This window comes from Pseudophryne corroboree, chromosome 7 (genome assembly GCF_028390025.1).
Source record: "Pseudophryne corroboree isolate aPseCor3 chromosome 7, aPseCor3.hap2, whole genome shotgun sequence".
In the NCBI taxonomy this organism is placed as follows: Eukaryota; Metazoa; Chordata; class Amphibia; order Anura; family Myobatrachidae; genus Pseudophryne; species Pseudophryne corroboree.
Genome location: NC_086450.1, coordinates 139,605,319 through 139,624,179, shown reverse-complemented (window position 1 = coordinate 139,624,179; position 18,861 = coordinate 139,605,319).

The following is an 18,861-nucleotide window of genomic DNA, read 5'->3' as shown; positions in this document are numbered from 1 at the left end:
TCATGCTCTGGGTGTCATGTTCATAGCCAGGGGTGTTTAATGCTCATTGCCAGGGGTTCCATGCTCGTTGCCAGGGGTTTCATGCTCTGGCTCTGGGTGTCATGCTCATTGCCAGGCATGTGTAATGCTCATTGCCAGGGGTGTAAACTCATTAGCGCCAGGCCGTCAGCACTGCTATCCTGCTCACCCTCATCCCGACCATAGTACTGCGCTTGGGGGAGGAGTTTCATGAAGTGACGCGGTTGCATCATGACGTTACAATGCAACCACTCCATTTCATGAAACTCCGCCCCCCGAGTAGAGTACTATGGGAGGGAGGAGGAAGAGCAGTATAGCAGCCAGCAGGTGTAACAATGGGTGACCTGTGTGATCGCACTGCTCGCTCGCTGCTAGAAATAGCACTGGTGATGCCCCTGAATATCCACATTAGCGCAAATACGCGCTGCAAGAGGCTCAATTCATTGGGTGAAGAGTAGGAAACTGACTTATCCCAAAGGGAAGCAAGTACTACGTTAAAGTTTTTTCCTATTTATTTTTTAAACACGTGGAACTTCAAGTGAGTTCCAGTTCCACTGCACGTGTGAATTGGAAAAGCTGTTTTTTATATGCAGACCAATCAAGACTGGTTGTCAAAGCAGTAAGACTGACTGTTTACAGCCAGTATTTTCACAATTGTAACTTAGTTATTGAAATTCATTGAAAACACATTTGGACTAGTTCAAATCATGTGCCTCTGTTCTTAGTCATATAAAGTGGTTGAACACCTCTTATGGTAAATTTACTAAAATGCAGTTTTATATAAGTGGTGGTTTGGCCATATCAGCCAATTAGATTCTAGCTATTATTTATCTGGTACATTCTAGAAAATTATAACTAGTGTTTGCTTGTTAATGATAACAGCTCCACTTTTGTAAAACCGCACTTTACTCCCTGGCGTTGCTTTTGTGTTCATGTGCAGAAAGTAATTTTCATGCAGACAGGCAGTGTAATGATGCGAGGGGGGAATAGGAGGCAGCAGCAGGGACGGATTAAGGGAGAGGCGACAAGGGCAGTCATCCCCCCTACACATTAGGGGCTCCCACACACAAGTGTTTGAAGTGGCGTAGTACCCTTCCGGCTGTTAACTTCAGCTGCCGCCGAGGAGGTCGTCCTTCTCCAGTGAGTCTTGTGGGAAGGTGATGTGACATCCAGCGAGACAGTGGGTGTGAGCTGGCAGCGTATACTGCTCCGGCACACTGGTCCTTCCTAGGCTCCTGCTCCGTTTCTCTGTGTGCGTGTGTGTGTATGTTGGACACATGGAGGGGTGTTTATGAGCAATTTTACAACTTGGGGCTCCCACCAGCCCCCACTTCATTGACCCTGGGCCCCCACCAGCCTTAATCCGGCCCTGGGCAGCAGACTGAGAGTTAAAGTATATAGTGGAAGGAACGGGATCCCCCAGCAGCACAGGGTATATCAGGGCATAAAAGATGTGTCAGTGAGGACAAGTCTGCATGTGACATGGGCAGTGTTATATGAGCAGGAAGCCACAGACTGAGACTTATATAGTGTAAGGAGCAGGGTCACAAGCAGCTCAGAGAAGTAAAGTAAAATGGAATTGGAATCACATGTGACAGACATCTCTATGTAAAACAAAGGTCATAACTGAACTTGGGTTTATTTTTGTTTTGTTTTTTAAATAATTTTAGTTTGATTGGATGAGAAAAACCTATAGTGTTGTAGATGCTAAACCTTCACATTACTTCTTCTAGGAAAAACAGGGTAGCAAAACAAATCTATCTATACTGTATAATAGTTTTGTATCTTAAAACTTAGGGCTCTATTTAGTAAGTCTTGGATGGAGGTAAAGTGGATGGAGATAAAGTACCAGCCAATCAGCTCCTTACTTACCATGTCACAGGCTGGGTTTGAAAAATTACAGAAACTGATTGGATGGTACTTTATCTCTGTCCACTTTACCTCCATCCAAGGCTTAGTAAATACAGCCTTTACTCTGGAGATATACAGGTTGAGTATCCCATATCCAAATATTCCAAAATATGGAATATTCCAAAATACGGACTTTTTTGAGTGAGAGTGAGATAGTGAAACCTTTGTTTTCTGATGGCTCAGTGTACACAAACTTTGTTTATTACACAAAGTTATTAAAAATATTGTATTAAATGACCTTCAGGCTGTGTGTATAAGGTGTATATGAAACATAAATGAATTGTGTGAATGTACACACACTTTGTTTAATGCACAAAGTTATAAAAAATATTGGCTAAAATGACCTTCAGGCGGTGTGTATAAGGTGCATATAAAACATAAATGCATTCTGTGCTTATATTTAGGTCCCATCACCATGATATCTCATTATGGTATGCAATTATTCCAAAATACGGAAAAATCCGATATCCAAAATACCTCTGGTGAAAGCATTTTGGATAAGGGATACTCAACCTGTAGTAATAGAAAAATGATGGTAACAATTCTGTGCGATGACAGCAATGTACAATACATTCTTGAACAACACATTACACCCACCAACATTGACAATATACCTCGTCACACACAGAGGTGCATAACAAACAGGTGGTATTGGGTTACTGTATTACACTGTAATGTGTGCAGCCACACATCGAGACCCAAGGTTGTGCAGAATTGAATTACACCTTCTGAGTGTTAATAAGAAAATACAACAGAGGTATTGTGAAACATTACAAAACCATTGTTTGAACCAAAGGTTCCCTCTATCGCTATTGCAGTCAGTAAGGCTGGTACTTCTACTCATTAAGGCAGTATTAAGGGATTCTAGAATGCACTGCACACTGGAGAGGTGCAGACTGTACTTCTCATCTATTACATCATCATGTCTAAATTAATGAGTTTGAGGTGGCTATTAGTAAATGTCTGAGATAGATAGAATGGCAGGAATTTAATGGTGCAAAGTGAATTCAAAGACACTGCGAGAGATAAAATGTGTCAGATTTTATTGCAAAAAGTGGGTTTCATTCTTCTGTTCCCTATACCTTGTAGCTCCGGAAATGATAATGTTAAAAACTGTGAATCCACTGAACTATGTTTTAATCTTCAAATTCATTGTTGTGCACGAGTACTGTAATACAGAGTGTCAGTTACTAGTATTAAACATAGAAAGTAGTGATGAGCGGGTTCGGATTCTCGGGATTCGAAACCCGCCCGAACTTCACCTTTTTTTGCACGGGTCCGAGCAACTCGGATCCTCCCGCCTTGCTCGGTTAACCCGAGCGCGACCGAACGTCATCATCCCGCGGTCGGATTCTCGCGAGATTCGTATTTTTTCCCTCGTGCATTGGAGATGATCGTGAGAGGACGTGGCTGGCGTCCTCTCAGTTTCTATGTTCAGTGGGCTGCAAATATCTGTGCTCAGTGTGCTGCAAATATCTGTGCTCAGTGTGCTGCAAATATCTGTGCTCAGTGTGTTGCAAGTGCAAATATCTACGTTCTCTGCCTGAAAAACGCTCCATATCTGTGCTCAGTGTGCTGCAAATATCTGTGCTCAGTGTGCTAATTGCTTTATTGTGGGGACTGGGGACCAGCAGTATTATATAGTAGGAGGACAGTGCAGAGTTTTGCTGACCAGTGACCACCAGTATTATACGTTCTCTGCCTGAAAAACGCTCCATATCTGTGCTGCATTGTAGTATATAGTAGGAGGACAGTGCAGAATTTTGCTGACCACCAGTATAACTATATATATAGCAGTACGGTACAGTAGTCCACTGCTCTACCTCTGTGTCGTCAAGTATACAATCCCATCCATACCTGTGGTGCATTTCAGTTTTGCACAGTTTGCTGACCACCAGTATATAATATATAGCAGTACGGTACAGTAGGCCACTGCTCTACCTACCTCTGTGTTGTCAAGTATACTATCCATCCATACCTGTGGTGCATTTTAGTTTTGCACAGTTTGCTGACCACCAGTATATAATATATAGCAGTACGGTACAGTAGGCCACTGCTCTACCTATCTCTGAGTCGTCAAGTATACTATCCATCCATACCTGTGGTGCATTTCAGTTGTGCGCAGTATATATAGTAGTAGGCCATTGCTATTGATATATTACTGGCATATAATTCCACACATTAAAAAATGGAGAACAAAAATATGGAGGGTAAAATAGGGAAAGATCAAGATCCACTTCCACCTCGTGCTGAAGCTGCTGCCACTAGTCATGGCCGAGACGATGAAATGCCATCAACGTCGTCTGCCAAGGCCGATGCCCAATGACATAGTAGAGAGCATGTAAAATCCAAAAAAATAAAGCTCAGAAAAATTACCCAAAAATCTAAATCAAAATCGTCTGAGGAGAAGCGTAAACTTGCCAATGTGCCATTTACGACACGGAGTGGCAAGGAACGGCTGAGGGCCTGGCCTATGTTCATGGCTAGTGGTTCAGCTTCACATGAGGATGGAAGCACTCATCCTCCTGCTAGAAAACTTAAAAGAGTTAAGATGGCAAATGCACAGCAAAGAACTGTGCGTTCTTCTAAATCACAAATCCCCAAGGAGAGTCCAATTGTGTCGGTTGCGATGCCTGACCTTCCCAACACTGGACGGGAACAGGTGGCGCCTTCCACCATTTGCACGCCCCCTGCAAGTGCTGGAAGGAGCACCCGCAGTCCAGTTCCTGATAGTCAAATTGAAGATGTCACTGTTGAAGTACACCAGGATGACGATATGGGTGTTGCTGGTGCTGGGGAGGAAATTGACAAGGAGGATTCTGATGGTGAGGTGGTTTGTTTAAGTCAGGCACCCGGGGAGACACCTGTTGTCCGTGGGACGAATATGGCCATTGACATGCCTGGTCAAATTACAAAAAAAATCACCTAGTCGGTGTGGAATTATTTTAACAGAAATGCGGACAACATTTGTCAAGCCGTGTGTTGCCTTTGTCAAGCTGTAATAAGTAGGGGTAAGGACGTTAACCACCTAGGAACATCCTCCCTTATACGTCACCTGGAGCGCATTCATCATAAGTCATTGACAAGTTCAAAAACTTTGGGTGACAGCGGAAGCAGTCCACTGACAACTAAATCCCTTCCTCTTGTAACCAAGCTCCTGCAAACCACACCACCAACTCCCTCAGTGTCAATTTCCTCCTTAGACAGGAACGCCAATAGTCCTGCAGGCCATGTCACTGTCAAGTCTGACGAGTCCTCTCCTGCCTGGGATTCCTCCGATGCATCCTTGAGTGTAACGCCTACTGCTGCTGGCGCTGCTGTTGTTGCTGCTGGGAGTCGATCGTCATCCCAGAGGGGAAGTCGGAAAACCACTTGTACTACTTCCAGTAAGCAATTGACTGTCCAACAGTCCTTTGCGAGGAAGATGAAATATCACAGCAGTCATCCTGCTGCAAAGCGGATAACTCAGGCCTTGGCAGCCTGGGCGGTGTTAAACGTGTTTCCGGTATCCACCGTTAATTCACAGGAAACTAGAGATTTGCTTGAGGTACTGTGTCCCCGGTACCAAATACCATCTAGGTTCCATTTCTCTAGGCAGGCGATACCGAGAATGTACACAGACCTCAGAAAAAGAGTCACCAGTGTCCTAAAAAATGCAGTTGTACCCAATGTCCACTTAACCACGGACATGTGGACAAGTGGAGCAGGGCAGACTAAGGACTATATGACTGTGACAGCCCACTGGGTAGATGTATTGCCTCCCGCAGCAAGAACAGTAGCGGCGGCACCAGTAGCAGCATCTCGCAAACTCCAACTAATTCCTAGGCAGGCTACGCTTTGTATAACCACTTTCCAGAAGAGACACACAGCTGACAACCTCTTACGGAAACTGAGGAACATCATCGCAGAATGGCTTACCCCAATTGGACTCTCCTGGGGATTTGTGACATCGGACAACGCCACCAATATTGTGCGTGCATTACATGTGGGCAAATTCCAGCACGTCCCATGTTTTGCATTGAATTTGGTGGGGCAGAATTATTTAAAAAACGACAGGGGCGTGCAAGAGATGCTGTCGGTGGCCCGAAGAATTGCGGGCCACTTTCGGCATTCAGCCACCGCATGCCGAAGACTGGAGCACCAGCAAACACTCCTGAACCTGTCCCGCCATCATCTGAAGCAAGAGGTGGTAACGAAGTGGAATTCAACCCTCTATATGCTTCAGAGGATGGAGGAGCAGCAAAAGGCCATTCAAGCCTATACAGCTACCTACGATATAGGCAAAGGAGGGGGAATGCACCTGGCTCAAGCGCAGTGGAGAATGATTTCAACGTTGTGCTAGGTTCTGCAACCCTTTGAACTTGTCACACGTGAAGTCAGTTCAGACACTGCCAGCCTGAGTCAGGTCATTCCCCTCATCAGGCTTTTGCAGAAAAAGCTGGAGAGATTGAAGGAGGAGCTAAAACAGAGCGATTCCGCTAGGCATGTGGTACTTGTGGATGGAGCCCTTAATTCGCTTAACCAGGATTCACGGGTGGTCAATCTCTACATTTTGGCCACCGTGATCGATCCTAGATTTAAAACCTACGTTGGATCTCTCTTTCCAGCAGACACAAGTCTGCAGAGGTTCAAAGACCTGCTGGTGAGAAAATTGTCAAGTCAAGCGGAACGTGACCTGTCAACAGCTCCTCCTTCACATTCTCCCGCAACTGGGGCTGCGAGGAAAAGGCTAAGAATTCCGAGCCCACCCGCTGGCGGTGATGCAGGGCAGTCTGGAGCGAGTGCTGACATCTGGTCCTGACTGAAGGACCTGCCAACGATTACTGACATGTCATCTACTGTCACTGCATATGATTCTGTCACCATTGAAAGAATGGTGGAGGATTATATGAGTGACCGCATCCAAGTAGGCACGTCAGACAGTCCGTACGTATACTGGCAGGAAAAAGAGGCAATTTGGAGGCCCTTGCACAAACTGGCTTTATTTTACCTAAGTTGCCCCCCCTCCAGTATGTACTCCGAAAGAGTGTTTAGTGCAGCCGCTCACCTTGTCAGCAATTGGCTTACGAGGTTACTTCCAGAAAATGTGGAGAAGATGATGTTCACCAAAATTAATTATAATCAATTCCTCCGTGGAGACATTCACCAGCAATTGCCTCCAGAAAGTACACAGGGACCTGAGATGGTGGATTCCAGTGGGGACAAATTAATAATCTGTGAGGAGGGGGATGTACACAGTGAAAGGGGTGAGGAATCAGACGATGAGGAGCAGGTAGACATCTTGCCTCTGTAGAGCCAGTTTGTGCAAGGAGAGATTGATTGCTTCTTTTTTGGTGGGGGCCCAAACCAACAAGTCATTTCAGTCACAGTCATGTGGCAGACCCTATCGCTGAAATGATGGGTTTGTTAAAGTGTGCATGTCCTGTTTATACAACATAAGGGTGGGTGGGAGGACCCAAGGACAATTCCATCATGCACCTCTTTTTTTCTTTAATTTATCTTTGCATCATGTGCTGTTTGGGAACTATTTTTTAAATCTGCCATCCTGTCTGACACTGCAGTGCCACTCCTAGATGGGCCAGTTGTTTGTGTCGGCCACTTGGGTCGCTTAGCTTAACCATCCAGCGACCTTGGTGCACCTCTTTTTTTCTTTGCATTATGTGCAGTTTGGGGACTATTTTTTAAATCTGCCATCCTGTCTGACACTGCAGTGCCACTCCTAGATGGGCCAGGTGTTTGTGTCGGCCACTTGGGTCGCTTAGCTTCGCCACACAGCTACCTCATTGCACCTCTTTTTTTCTTTGCATCATGTGCTGTTTGGGGACTATTTTTTAAATCTGCAATCCTGTCTGACACTGCAGTGACACTCCTAGATGGGCCAGGTGTTTGTGTCGGCCACTTGGGTCGCTTAGCTTAGTCACACAGCGACCTTGGTGCACCTCTTTTTTTTCTTTGCATCATGTGCTGTTTGGGGACTATTTTTTGAAGTGCCATCCTGTCTGACACTGCAGTGCCACTCCTAGATGGGCCAGGTGTTTGTGTCGGCCACTTGTGTCGCTTAGTTTAGTCATTCAGCGACCTCTGTGCAAATTTTAGGACTAAAAATAATATTGTGAGGTGCTCAGAATAGACTGGAAATGAGTGGAAATTATGGTTATTGAGGTTAATAATACTATGGGATAAAAATGACCCCCAAATTCTATGATTTAAGCTGTTTTTGAGGTTTTTGTAAAAAAAAACACCCGAATCCAAAACACACCCGAATCCGACAAAAAAATTTCAGGGAGGTTTTGCCAAAACGCGTCCGAATCCAAAACACGGCCGCGGAACCGAATCCAAAACCAAAACACAAAACCCGAAAAATGTCCGGTGCACATCACTAATTGAAAGGTATGGATCCTCTCATTTGAAGATTTGTTATCCAGAGTTTTTAAAGTTAAAAAGAAAAAACCCTTTTTGTTGCTCATTTGTAAATTCATAAACAAAAATTGAACCTTTTATCTTACATTCAGGTGTTCTGCTAAACAAAAGGCATTGTGAGGGAAGAAATAATCATTTTTTAAATATAACTGATGATGTTTGCAGTGTGGTATTGCAAATGATTGAAAAACATTTTGTTCGGTAAAATCCCAAATTCTGAGCCCTGTGAGGAGCTCAGCTAAAATTTTATTGAGAAGGTTAATTTGTACAATTCTTTTTGTGCATTAAAATACGTCCTTGACAGCTGCCAAGAATTAGGACGGACCCGTGTGCTGGGAGATGCCCCCTCATCATGTACGTATCTATGTTGAAGGCTGCATTCACCTTGGAGCGTGGATGCAGCATCACAGGGGCAAGGTTACATCCCCCCTACCTTCCTGGGCACCTAAAGAAACTTAAGTAATCCATTACCACTCCACTCGCCCCTCAGCAACCCTGCCAACACCTACCCAATCCCGATTCTTCTATTCAGGCATAGAGAGATGTTGTACATCCAACTTTAAATGCCAGTCCATTTGTCCATCCATTGTTTTTATGTCCAAATATCCATTATGTTTTTGTAAGGTATATTTTTCTGATTATCCTCACTGATGTATATATTTTAAAAGCTTTATTCTGCAATATTAGTTATTTGACTGCCAGGATGTATAGACAATCCTAAATAATTGTAGCTCACCAAAATATGAAAACTGAGTTGTTATTAAAAAAAATAAAAAAAATCTGTTTTTCATTTTGGATGTCTGGGTGCCTGGTAACATTAGGAATACTAAAGCTAGTTTTTGTATAAATACAATAGCTCCCTCTAGGGGTCTTTAATGCATAACACTTTACAAATAATCCAATAACTACAGGGTGCTAAACTCAGATACAGTATTTAACTCAATCCATTACTGTACGAACATGATCTGCCGATATAATTTTCATTTTTCAATATTCTCTGTAATAAATTATTTATTTATTTTCTGATTTATCTGAATTTGCAGGTTTTACAAAAGAAATACTGTAGCAAACTACACATGGCATGAAAAAGACACTTGCTTAAAAAATAAAAACAGACCAAAAAAAAACCTATGTGAGTTTATGTTTACAATTACTGAAATTGCATCCGAAGTTATTTAAATTAAGAATAAATAAAATAAACGGGTTAATGCACCTGGTATTTGAATCTACTGTAGGTATTGGTCTAATTTAATTTGCCGTTAATAACATGCAACACTATTACATGAAGAGCAAATCACAATGCTAATTATTAGCCAATGCTTGTGCAGACATCCCACAAATACCCGTTTACCCAGCTCAATCACTTATTTTGCATAGGAACATCTTACTAGTGGAATGTTTCTTTTCCCAGAACCCTGGTTCATTAAAGGGCATATTCAGTTTTCATCACTGTGATGTCTGGCTGTGCACATTGACGTAACATAATGGCAATCTTTGTTCATTTTGCTGAGGACCTATATGGTGAATAATAATACAGCAGCATATTGGCCGCATAGAGCCTTTGCTTTGTTCCAGCAGCATGTCGTGGACATCACACTTATTTTGGATTGCCCCTGAAGATGCAAACATGTTGCGATTTGAACTACCAATATGGATTATATAGTCCATATCAGTAGAAAACATAGGGGGTAATTCAGACCTGATCGTAGCAGCAATTTTGTTAGCAGTTGGGCAAAACCATGTGCACTGCAGGTGTGGCAGATGTAACATGTGCAGAGAGAGTTAGATTTGGGTGGGTTATATTGTTTCTGTGCAGGGTAAAAACTGGGTGCTTTATTTTACACTGCAATTTAGATTTTAGTTTTAACACACCCCACCCAAATCTAACTCTCTCTGCACATATTATATCTGCCCCCCCTGCAGTGCACATGGTTTTGCCCAACTGCTAACAAATTTGCTACTACGATCAGAAGTATCGAATTACCCCCATAGTACAAATCGCACCGTGTGTATACAGCTTGCAATGCCACTGCTTGCTCCCACAGGGTCGGTATTTTGACCAGAAAGTGTACAATCTAGTTTCTAGTATAGTCAAAATTGTACATAGCCAAAATTGCACCATGTGTATAGTGCATATCGGTGGTTCTGGGCTCCGGGGAGTTCAAGGGAAATCACAAAGTCAAAACCGCCCTTTAGACAGAATCGCAACATGTGTATGCACCTTAAGACTAAGATTTGTGGAAACAGGTTTTTGATGTTATATAGTATTGCATCAATCACAAAAAGAAGGGGGGTCATCTAAGAAGGGTCTCCCAGTTGTATTTCTGTGGAAAAAGTAATGCAATAAACTGACTTATTACTGTAATATGTTTTTGGAAAATGATTAGATTTTACAACACATCCCTATAGGATGGATATGTGTGCTTATAGTAGAGATGAGCGGGTTCGGTTTCTCTGAATCCGAACCCGCACGAACTTCATGTTTTTTTTCACGGGTCCGAGCGACTCGGATCTTCCCGCCTTGCTCGGTTAACCCGAGCGCGCCCGAACGTCATCATGACGCTGTCGGATTCTCGCGAGGCTCGGATTCTATCGCGAGACTCGGATTCTATATAAGGAGCCGCGCGTCGCCGCCATTTTCACACGTGCATTGAGATTGATAGGGAGAGGACGTGGCTGGCGTCCTCTCCGTTTAGAATAGATTAGAGAGACACTTGATTTACTAATTTTGGGGAGCATTAGGAGTACTCAGTACAGTGCAGAGTTTTGCTGATAGTGACCACCAGTTTTATTTATAATCCGTTCTCTGCCTGAAAAAAGCGATACACAGCACACAGTGACTCAGTCACATACCATATCTGTGTGCACTGCTCAGGCTCAGGCCAGTGTGCTGCATCATCTATTATCTATATATAATATTATATATATCTGATTATCTGTCTGACTGCTCAGCTCACACAGCTTATAATTGTGGGGGAGACTGGGGAGCACTACTGCAGTGCCAGTTATAGGTTATAGCAGGAGCCAGGAGTACATAATATATTATATAGTGAGTGACCACCAGACACACAGTGCAGTTTATTTAATATATCCGTTCTCTGCCTGAAAAAAGCGATACACACAGTGACTCAGTCAGTCACATACCATATCTGTGTGCACTGCTCAGGCTCAGGCCAGTGTGCTGCATCATCTATATATATTATATATCTGTCTGACTGCTCAGCTCACACAGCTTATAATTGTGGGGGAGACTGGGGAGCACTACTGCAGTGCCAGTTATAGGTTATAGCAGGAGCCAGGAGTACATAATATTATATTAAAACAGTGCACACTTTTGCTGCAGGAGTGCCACTGCCAGTGTGACTAGTGACCAGTGACCTGACCACCAGTATATATAATATTAGTAGTATACTATCTCTTTATCAAGTCTATATTAGCAGCAGACACAGTACAGTGCGGTAGTTCACGGCTGTGGCTACCTCTGTGTCGGCACTCGGCAGCCCGTCCATAATTGTATATACCACCTAACCGTGGTTTTTTTTTCTTTCTTTATACATACATACTAGTTACGAGTATACTATCTCTTTATCAACCAGTCTATATATTAGCAGCAGACACAGTACAGTGCGGTAGTTCACGGCTGTGGCTACCTCTGTGTCGGCACTCGGCAGCCCGTCCATAATTGTATATACCACCTAACCGTGGTTTTTTTTTCTTTCTTTATACATACATACTAGTTACGAGTATACTATCTCTTTATCAACCAGTCTATATATTAGCAGCAGACACAGTACAGTGCGGTAGTTCACGGCTGTGGCTACCTCTGTGTCGGCACTCGGCAGCCCGTCCATAATTGTATATACCACCTAACCGTGGTTTTTTTTTCTTTCTTTATACATACATACTAGTTACGAGTATACTATCTCTTTATCAACCAGTCTATATATTAGCAGCAGACACAGTACAGTGCGGTAGTTCACGGCTGTGGCTACCTCTGTGTCGGCACTCGGCAGCCCGTCCATAATTGTATATACCACCTAACCGTGGTTTTTTTTTCTTTCTTTATACATACATACTAGTTACGAGTATACTATCTCTTTATCAACCAGTCTATATATTAGCAGCAGACACAGTACAGTGCGGTAGTTCACGGCTGTGGCTACCTCTGTGTCGGCACTCGGCAGCCCGTCCATAATTGTATATACCACCTAACCGTGTTTTTTTTTTCTTTCTTTATACATACATACTAGTTACGAGTATACTATCTCTTTATCAACCAGTCTATATATTAGCAGCAGACACAGTACAGTGCGGTAGTTCACGGCTGTGGCTACCTCTGTGTCGGCACTCGGCAGCCCGTCCATAATTGTATATACCACCTAACCGTGGTTTTTTTTTTCTTTCTTTATACATACATACTAGTTACGAGTATACTATCTCTTTATCAACCAGTCTATATATTAGCAGCAGACACAGTACAGTGCGGTAGTTCACGGCTGTGGCTACCTCTGTGTCGGCACTCGGCAGCCCGTCCATAATTGTATACTAGTATCCAATCCATCCATCTCCATTGTTTACCTGAGGTGCCTTTTAGTTGTGCCTATTAAAATATGGAGAACAAAAATGTTGAGGTTCCAAAATTAGGGAAAGATCAAGATCCACTTCCACCTCGTGCTGAAGCTGCTGCCACTAGTCATGGCCGAGACGATGAAATGCCAGCAACGTCGTCTGCCAAGGCCGATGCCCAATGGCATAGTACAGAGCATGTCAAAACCAAAAAACAAATATCAGTAAAAAAAGGACTCCAAAACCTAAAATAAAATTGTCGGAGGAGAAGCGTAAACTTGCCAATATGCCATTTACCACACGGAGTGGCAAGGAACGGCTGAGGCCCTGGCCTATGTTCATGGCAAGTGGTTCAGCTTCACATGAGGATGGAAGCACTCAGCCTCTCGCTAGAAAACTGAAAAGACTCAAGCTGGCAAAAGCACCGCAAAGAACTGTGCGTTCTTTGAAATCCCAAATCCACAAGGAGAGTCCAATTGTGTCGGTTGCGATGCCTGACCTTCCCAACACTGGACGTGAAGAGCATGCGCCTTCCACCATTTGCACGCCCCCTGCAAGTGCTGGAAGGAGCACCCGCAGTCCAGTTCCTGATAGTCAGATTGAAGATGTCAGTGTTGAAGTACACCAGGATGAGGAGGATATGGGTGTTGCTGGCGCTGGGGAGGAAATTGACCAGGAGGATTCTGATGGTGAGGTGGTTTGTTTAAGTCAGGCACCCGGGGAGACACCTGTTGTCCGTGGGAGGAATATGGCCGTTGACATGCCAGGTGAAAATACCAAAAAAATCAGCTCTTCGGTGTGGAGGTATTTCACCAGAAATGCGGACAACAGGTGTCAAGCCGTGTGTTCCCTTTGTCAAGCTGTAATAAGTAGGGGTAAGGACGTTAACCACCTCGGAACATCCTCCCTTATACGTCACCTGCAGCGCATTCATAATAAGTCAGTGACAAGTTCAAAAACTTTGGGTGACAGCGGAAGCAGTCCACTGACCAGTAAATCCCTTCCTCTTGTAACCAAGCTCACGCAAACCACCCCACCAACTCCCTCAGTGTCAATTTCCTCCTTACCCAGGAATGCCAATAGTCCTGCAGGCCATGTCACTGGCAATTCTGACGAGTCCTCTCCTGCCTGGGATTCCTCCGATGCATCCTTGCGTGTAACGCCTACTGCTGCTGGCGCTGCTGTTGTTGCCGCTGGGAGTCGATGGTCATCCCAGAGGGGAAGTCGTAAGCCCACTTGTACTACTTCCAGTAAGCAATTGACTGTTCAACAGTCCTTTGCGAGGAAGATGAAATATCACAGCAGTCATCCTACTGCAAAGCGGATAACTGAGTCCTTGACAACTATGTTGGTGCTAGACGTGCGTCCGGTATCCGCCGTTAGTTCACAGGGAACTAGACAATTTATTGAGGCAGTGTGCCCCCGTTACCAAATACCATCTAGGTTCCACTTCTCTAGGCAGGCGATACCGAGAATGTACACGGACGTCAGAAAAAGACTCACCAGTGTCCTAAAAAATGCAGTTGTACCCAATGTCCACTTAACCACGGACATGTGGACAAGTGGAGCAGGGCAGGGTCAGGACTATATGACTGTGACAGCCCACTGGGTAGATGTATGGACTCCCGCCGCAAGAACAGCAGCGGCGGCACCAGTAGCAGCATCTCGCAAACGCCAACTCTTTCCTAGGCACGCTACGCTTTGTATCACCGCTTTCCAGAATACGCACACAGCTGAAAACCTCTTACGGCAACTGAGGAAGATCATCGCGGAATGGCTTACCCCAATTGGACTCTCCTGTGGATTTGTGGCATCGGACAACGCCAGCAATATTGTGTGTGCATTAAATATGGGCAAATTCCAGCACGTCCCATGTTTTGCACATACCTTGAATTTGGTGGTGCAGAATTTTTTAAAAAACGACAGGGGCGTGCAAGAGATGCTGTCGGTGGCCAGAAAAATTGCGGGACACTTTCGGCGTACAGGCACCACGTACAGAAGACTGGAGCACCACCAAAAACTACTGAACCTGCCCTGCCATCATCTGAAGCAAGAAGTGGTAACGAGGTGGAATTCAACCCTCTATATGCTTCAGAGGTTGGAGGAGCAGCAAAAGGCCATTCAAGCCTATACAATTGAGCACGATATAGTAGGTGGAATGCACCTGTCTCAAGTGCAGTGGAGAATGATTTCAACGTTGTGCAAGGTTCTGATGCCCTTTGAACTTGCCACACGTGAAGTCAGTTCAGACACTGCCAGCCTGAGTCAGGTCATTCCCCTCATCAGGCTTTTGCAGAAGAAGCTGGAGGCATTGAAGAAGGAGCTAAAAGGGAGCGATTCCGCTAGGCATGTGGGACTTGTGGATGCAGCCCTTAATTCGCTTAACAAGGATTCACGGGTGGTCAATCTGTTGAAATCAGAGCACTACATTTTGGCCACCGTGCTCGATCCTAGATTTAAAGCCTACCTTGGATCTCTCTTTCCGGCAGACACAGGTCTGCTGGGGTTGAAAGACCTGCTGGTGACAAAATTGTCAAGTCAAGCGGAACGCGACCTGTCAACATCTCCTCCTTCACATTCTCCCGCAACTGGGGGTGCGAGGAAAAGGCTCAGAATTCCGAGCCCACCCGCTGGCGGTGATGCAGGGCAGTCTGGAGCGACTGCTGATGCTGACATCTGGTCCGGACTGAAGGACCTGACAACGATTACGGACATGTCGTCTACTGTCACTGCATATGATTCTCTCAACATTGATAGAATGGTGGAGGATTATATGAGTGACCGCATCCAAGTAGGCACGTCACACAGTCCGTACTTATACTGGCAGGAAAAAGAGGCAATTTGGAGGCCCTTGCACAAACTGGCTTTATTCTACCTAAGTTGCCCTCCCACAAGTGTGTACTCCGAAAGAGTGTTTAGTGCCGCCGCTCACCTTGTCAGCAATCGGCGTACGAGGTTACATCCAGAAAATGTGGAGAAGATGATGTTCATTAAAATGAATTATAATCAATTCCTCCGCGGAGACATTGACCAGCAGCAATTGCCTCCACAAAGTACACAGGGAGCTGAGATGGTGGATTCCAGTGGGGACGAATTGATAATCTGTGAGGAGGGGGATGTACACGGTGATATATCGGAGGGTGAAGATGAGGTGGACATCTTGCCTCTGTAGAGCCAGTTTGTGCAAGGAGAGATTAATTGCTTCTTTTTTGGGGGGGGTCAAAACCAACCCGTCATATCAGTCACAGTCGTGTGGCAGACCCTGTCACTGAAATGATGGGTTGGTTAAAGTGTGCATGTCCTGTTTTGTTTATACAACATAAGGGTGGGTGGGAGGGCCCAAGGACAATTCCATCTTGCACCTCTTTTTTCTTTTCTTTTTCTTTGCATCATGTGCTGATTGGGGAGGGTTTTTTGGAAGGGACATCCTGCGTGACACTGCAGTGCCACTCCTAGATGGGCCCGGTGTTTGTGTCGGCCACTAGGGTCGCTAATCTTACTCACACAGTCAGCTACCTCATTGCGCCTCTTTTTTTCTTTGCGTCATGTGCTGTTTGGGGAGGGTTTTTTGGAAGGGACATCCTGCGTGACACTGCAGTGCCACTCCTAGATGGGCCCGGTGTTTGTGTCGGCCACTAGGGTCGCTAATCTTACTCACACAGCTACCTCATTGCGCCTCTTTTTTTCTTTGCGTCATGTGCTGTTTGGGGAGGGTTTTTTGGAAGGGACATCCTGCGTGACACTGCAGTGCCACTCCTAGATGGGCCCGGTGTTTGTGTCGGCCACTAGGGTCGCTAATCTTACTCACACAGCTACCTCATTGCGCCTCTTTTTTTCTTTGCGTCATGTGCTGTTTGGGGAGGGTTTTTTGGAAGGGCCATCCTGCGTGACACTGCAGTGCCACTCCTAGATGGGCCCGGTGTTTGTGTCGGCCACTAGGGTCGCTAATCTTACTCACACAGCTACCTCATTGCGCCTCTTTTTTTCTTTGCGTCATGTGCTGTTTGGGGAGGGTTTTTTGGAAGGGACATCCTGCGTGACACTGCAGTGCCACTCCTAGATGGGCCCGGTGTTTGTGTCGGCCACTAGGGTCGCTAATCTTACTCACACAGCTACCTCATTGCGCCTCTTTTTTTCTTTGCGTCATGTGCTGTTTGGGGAGGGTTTTTTGGAAGGGCCATCCTGCGTGACACTGCAGTGCCACTCCTAGATGGGCCCGGTGTTTGTGTCGGCCACTAGGGTCGCTAATCTTACTCACACAGCTACCTCATTGCGCCTCTTTTTTTCTTTGCGTCATGTGCTGTTTGGGGAGGGTTTTTTGGAAGGGCCATCCTGCGTGACACTGCAGTGCCACTCCTAGATGGGCCCGGTGTTTGTGTCGGCCACTAGGGTCGCTAATCTTACTCACACAGCTACCTCATTGCGCCTCTTTTTTTCTTTGCGTCATGTGCTGTTTGGGGAGGGTTTTTTGGAAGGGACATCCTGCGTGACACTGCAGTGCCACTCCTAGATGGGCCCGGTGTTTGTGTCGGCCACTAGGGTCGCTTATCTTACTCACACAGCGACCTCGGTGCAAATTTTAGGACTAAAAATAATATTGTGAGGTGTGAGGTATTCAGAATAGACTGAAAATGAGTGTAAATTATGGTTTTTGAGGTTAATAATACTTTGGGATCAAAATGACCCCCAAATTCTATGATTTAAGCTGTTATTTAGTGTTTTTTGAAAAAAACACCCGAATCCAAAACACACCCGAATCCGACAAAAAAAATTCGGTGAGGTTTTGCCAAAACGCGTTCGAACCCAAAACACGGCCGCGGAGCCGAACCCAAAACCAAAACACAAAACCCGAAAAATTTCAGGCGCTCATCTCTAGCTTATAGGTGTATTTAACAAAGATGCCGTGTATAACATTTTCCTAAATGTATAAATATGAAGATACTGGTATTGTTGCCAATGTATTATACAATGTACTGTCTAATTCGTCTAATGTTAACTTCAAGAAAATTGTTTTTGTTCTGTTAAATTGAGGTTTTTTAGTATTCACCCAAGTTACTGTGACAGCTGCCTCGGAATGTCTCAGTTTATAAACACCCCTGAAAACGAATTTAATATATGCTCATTGCTTACCTTCCCAACAGATCATCATTATCAGTCGGGAGACTAAATTAAAAAAAAAGTTGTGTGATGTCACCTCGTTACAGACAGTCTACACGCAGGTGCATATTACAATGCATCAAAAGAGCTGTCTATGTGTCCGCTGACATGTTTTAAAAATACCCCATAAATGTAGCACCAGGAAATAAGAAAAAGATATGGGAACTGATTTAGGAAAGTTCCGGCATTGAGGGTAATTTATTAAAGCCTTTAATGTGTGTCATCTACAGTAAGTGGATCTGACTTTAATTCTCATCTGCCTAAACCTGTGGTTCTCAATCATTTTCTGTGTGGGTTCCCCCAGGCAGTGCATTTGTGTTATTTGCACACTCAATTTTTGTAATGAATATATTTTTTTATCAAATAAAATGTTTAGTCCCCGCTATATATAAAAGCAATAAATGTACTATAAACAAGATTTAAAAAATATGTCAAGAACAGAATGAATTGTATGTACAGTATATATATATATATATATATATATATATATATAAAATTATATATATTGTTAAAGCTGAATATTTATCTTACTTAAAACCCTTTAAGAGGTCTAAGAACACTGTACGCTATTTACGTATGGTATACCGTAAGGGTACGCACGTTGCGTAGCAATCGCTTAGCCGTAGTCGAGACGCTCAAGCGTCACGTTCGCTCACGGCCAAGAGATCACAGGCAGGCACGCTATTGGCTGCCGACTAACGTAATGGTTCGCTATTAGCGTAGCGGACGCTCGGGACCACGAGGAGATCACCAGCGGCGCAGACGCTCACAATGTTAAACCTTTATAAC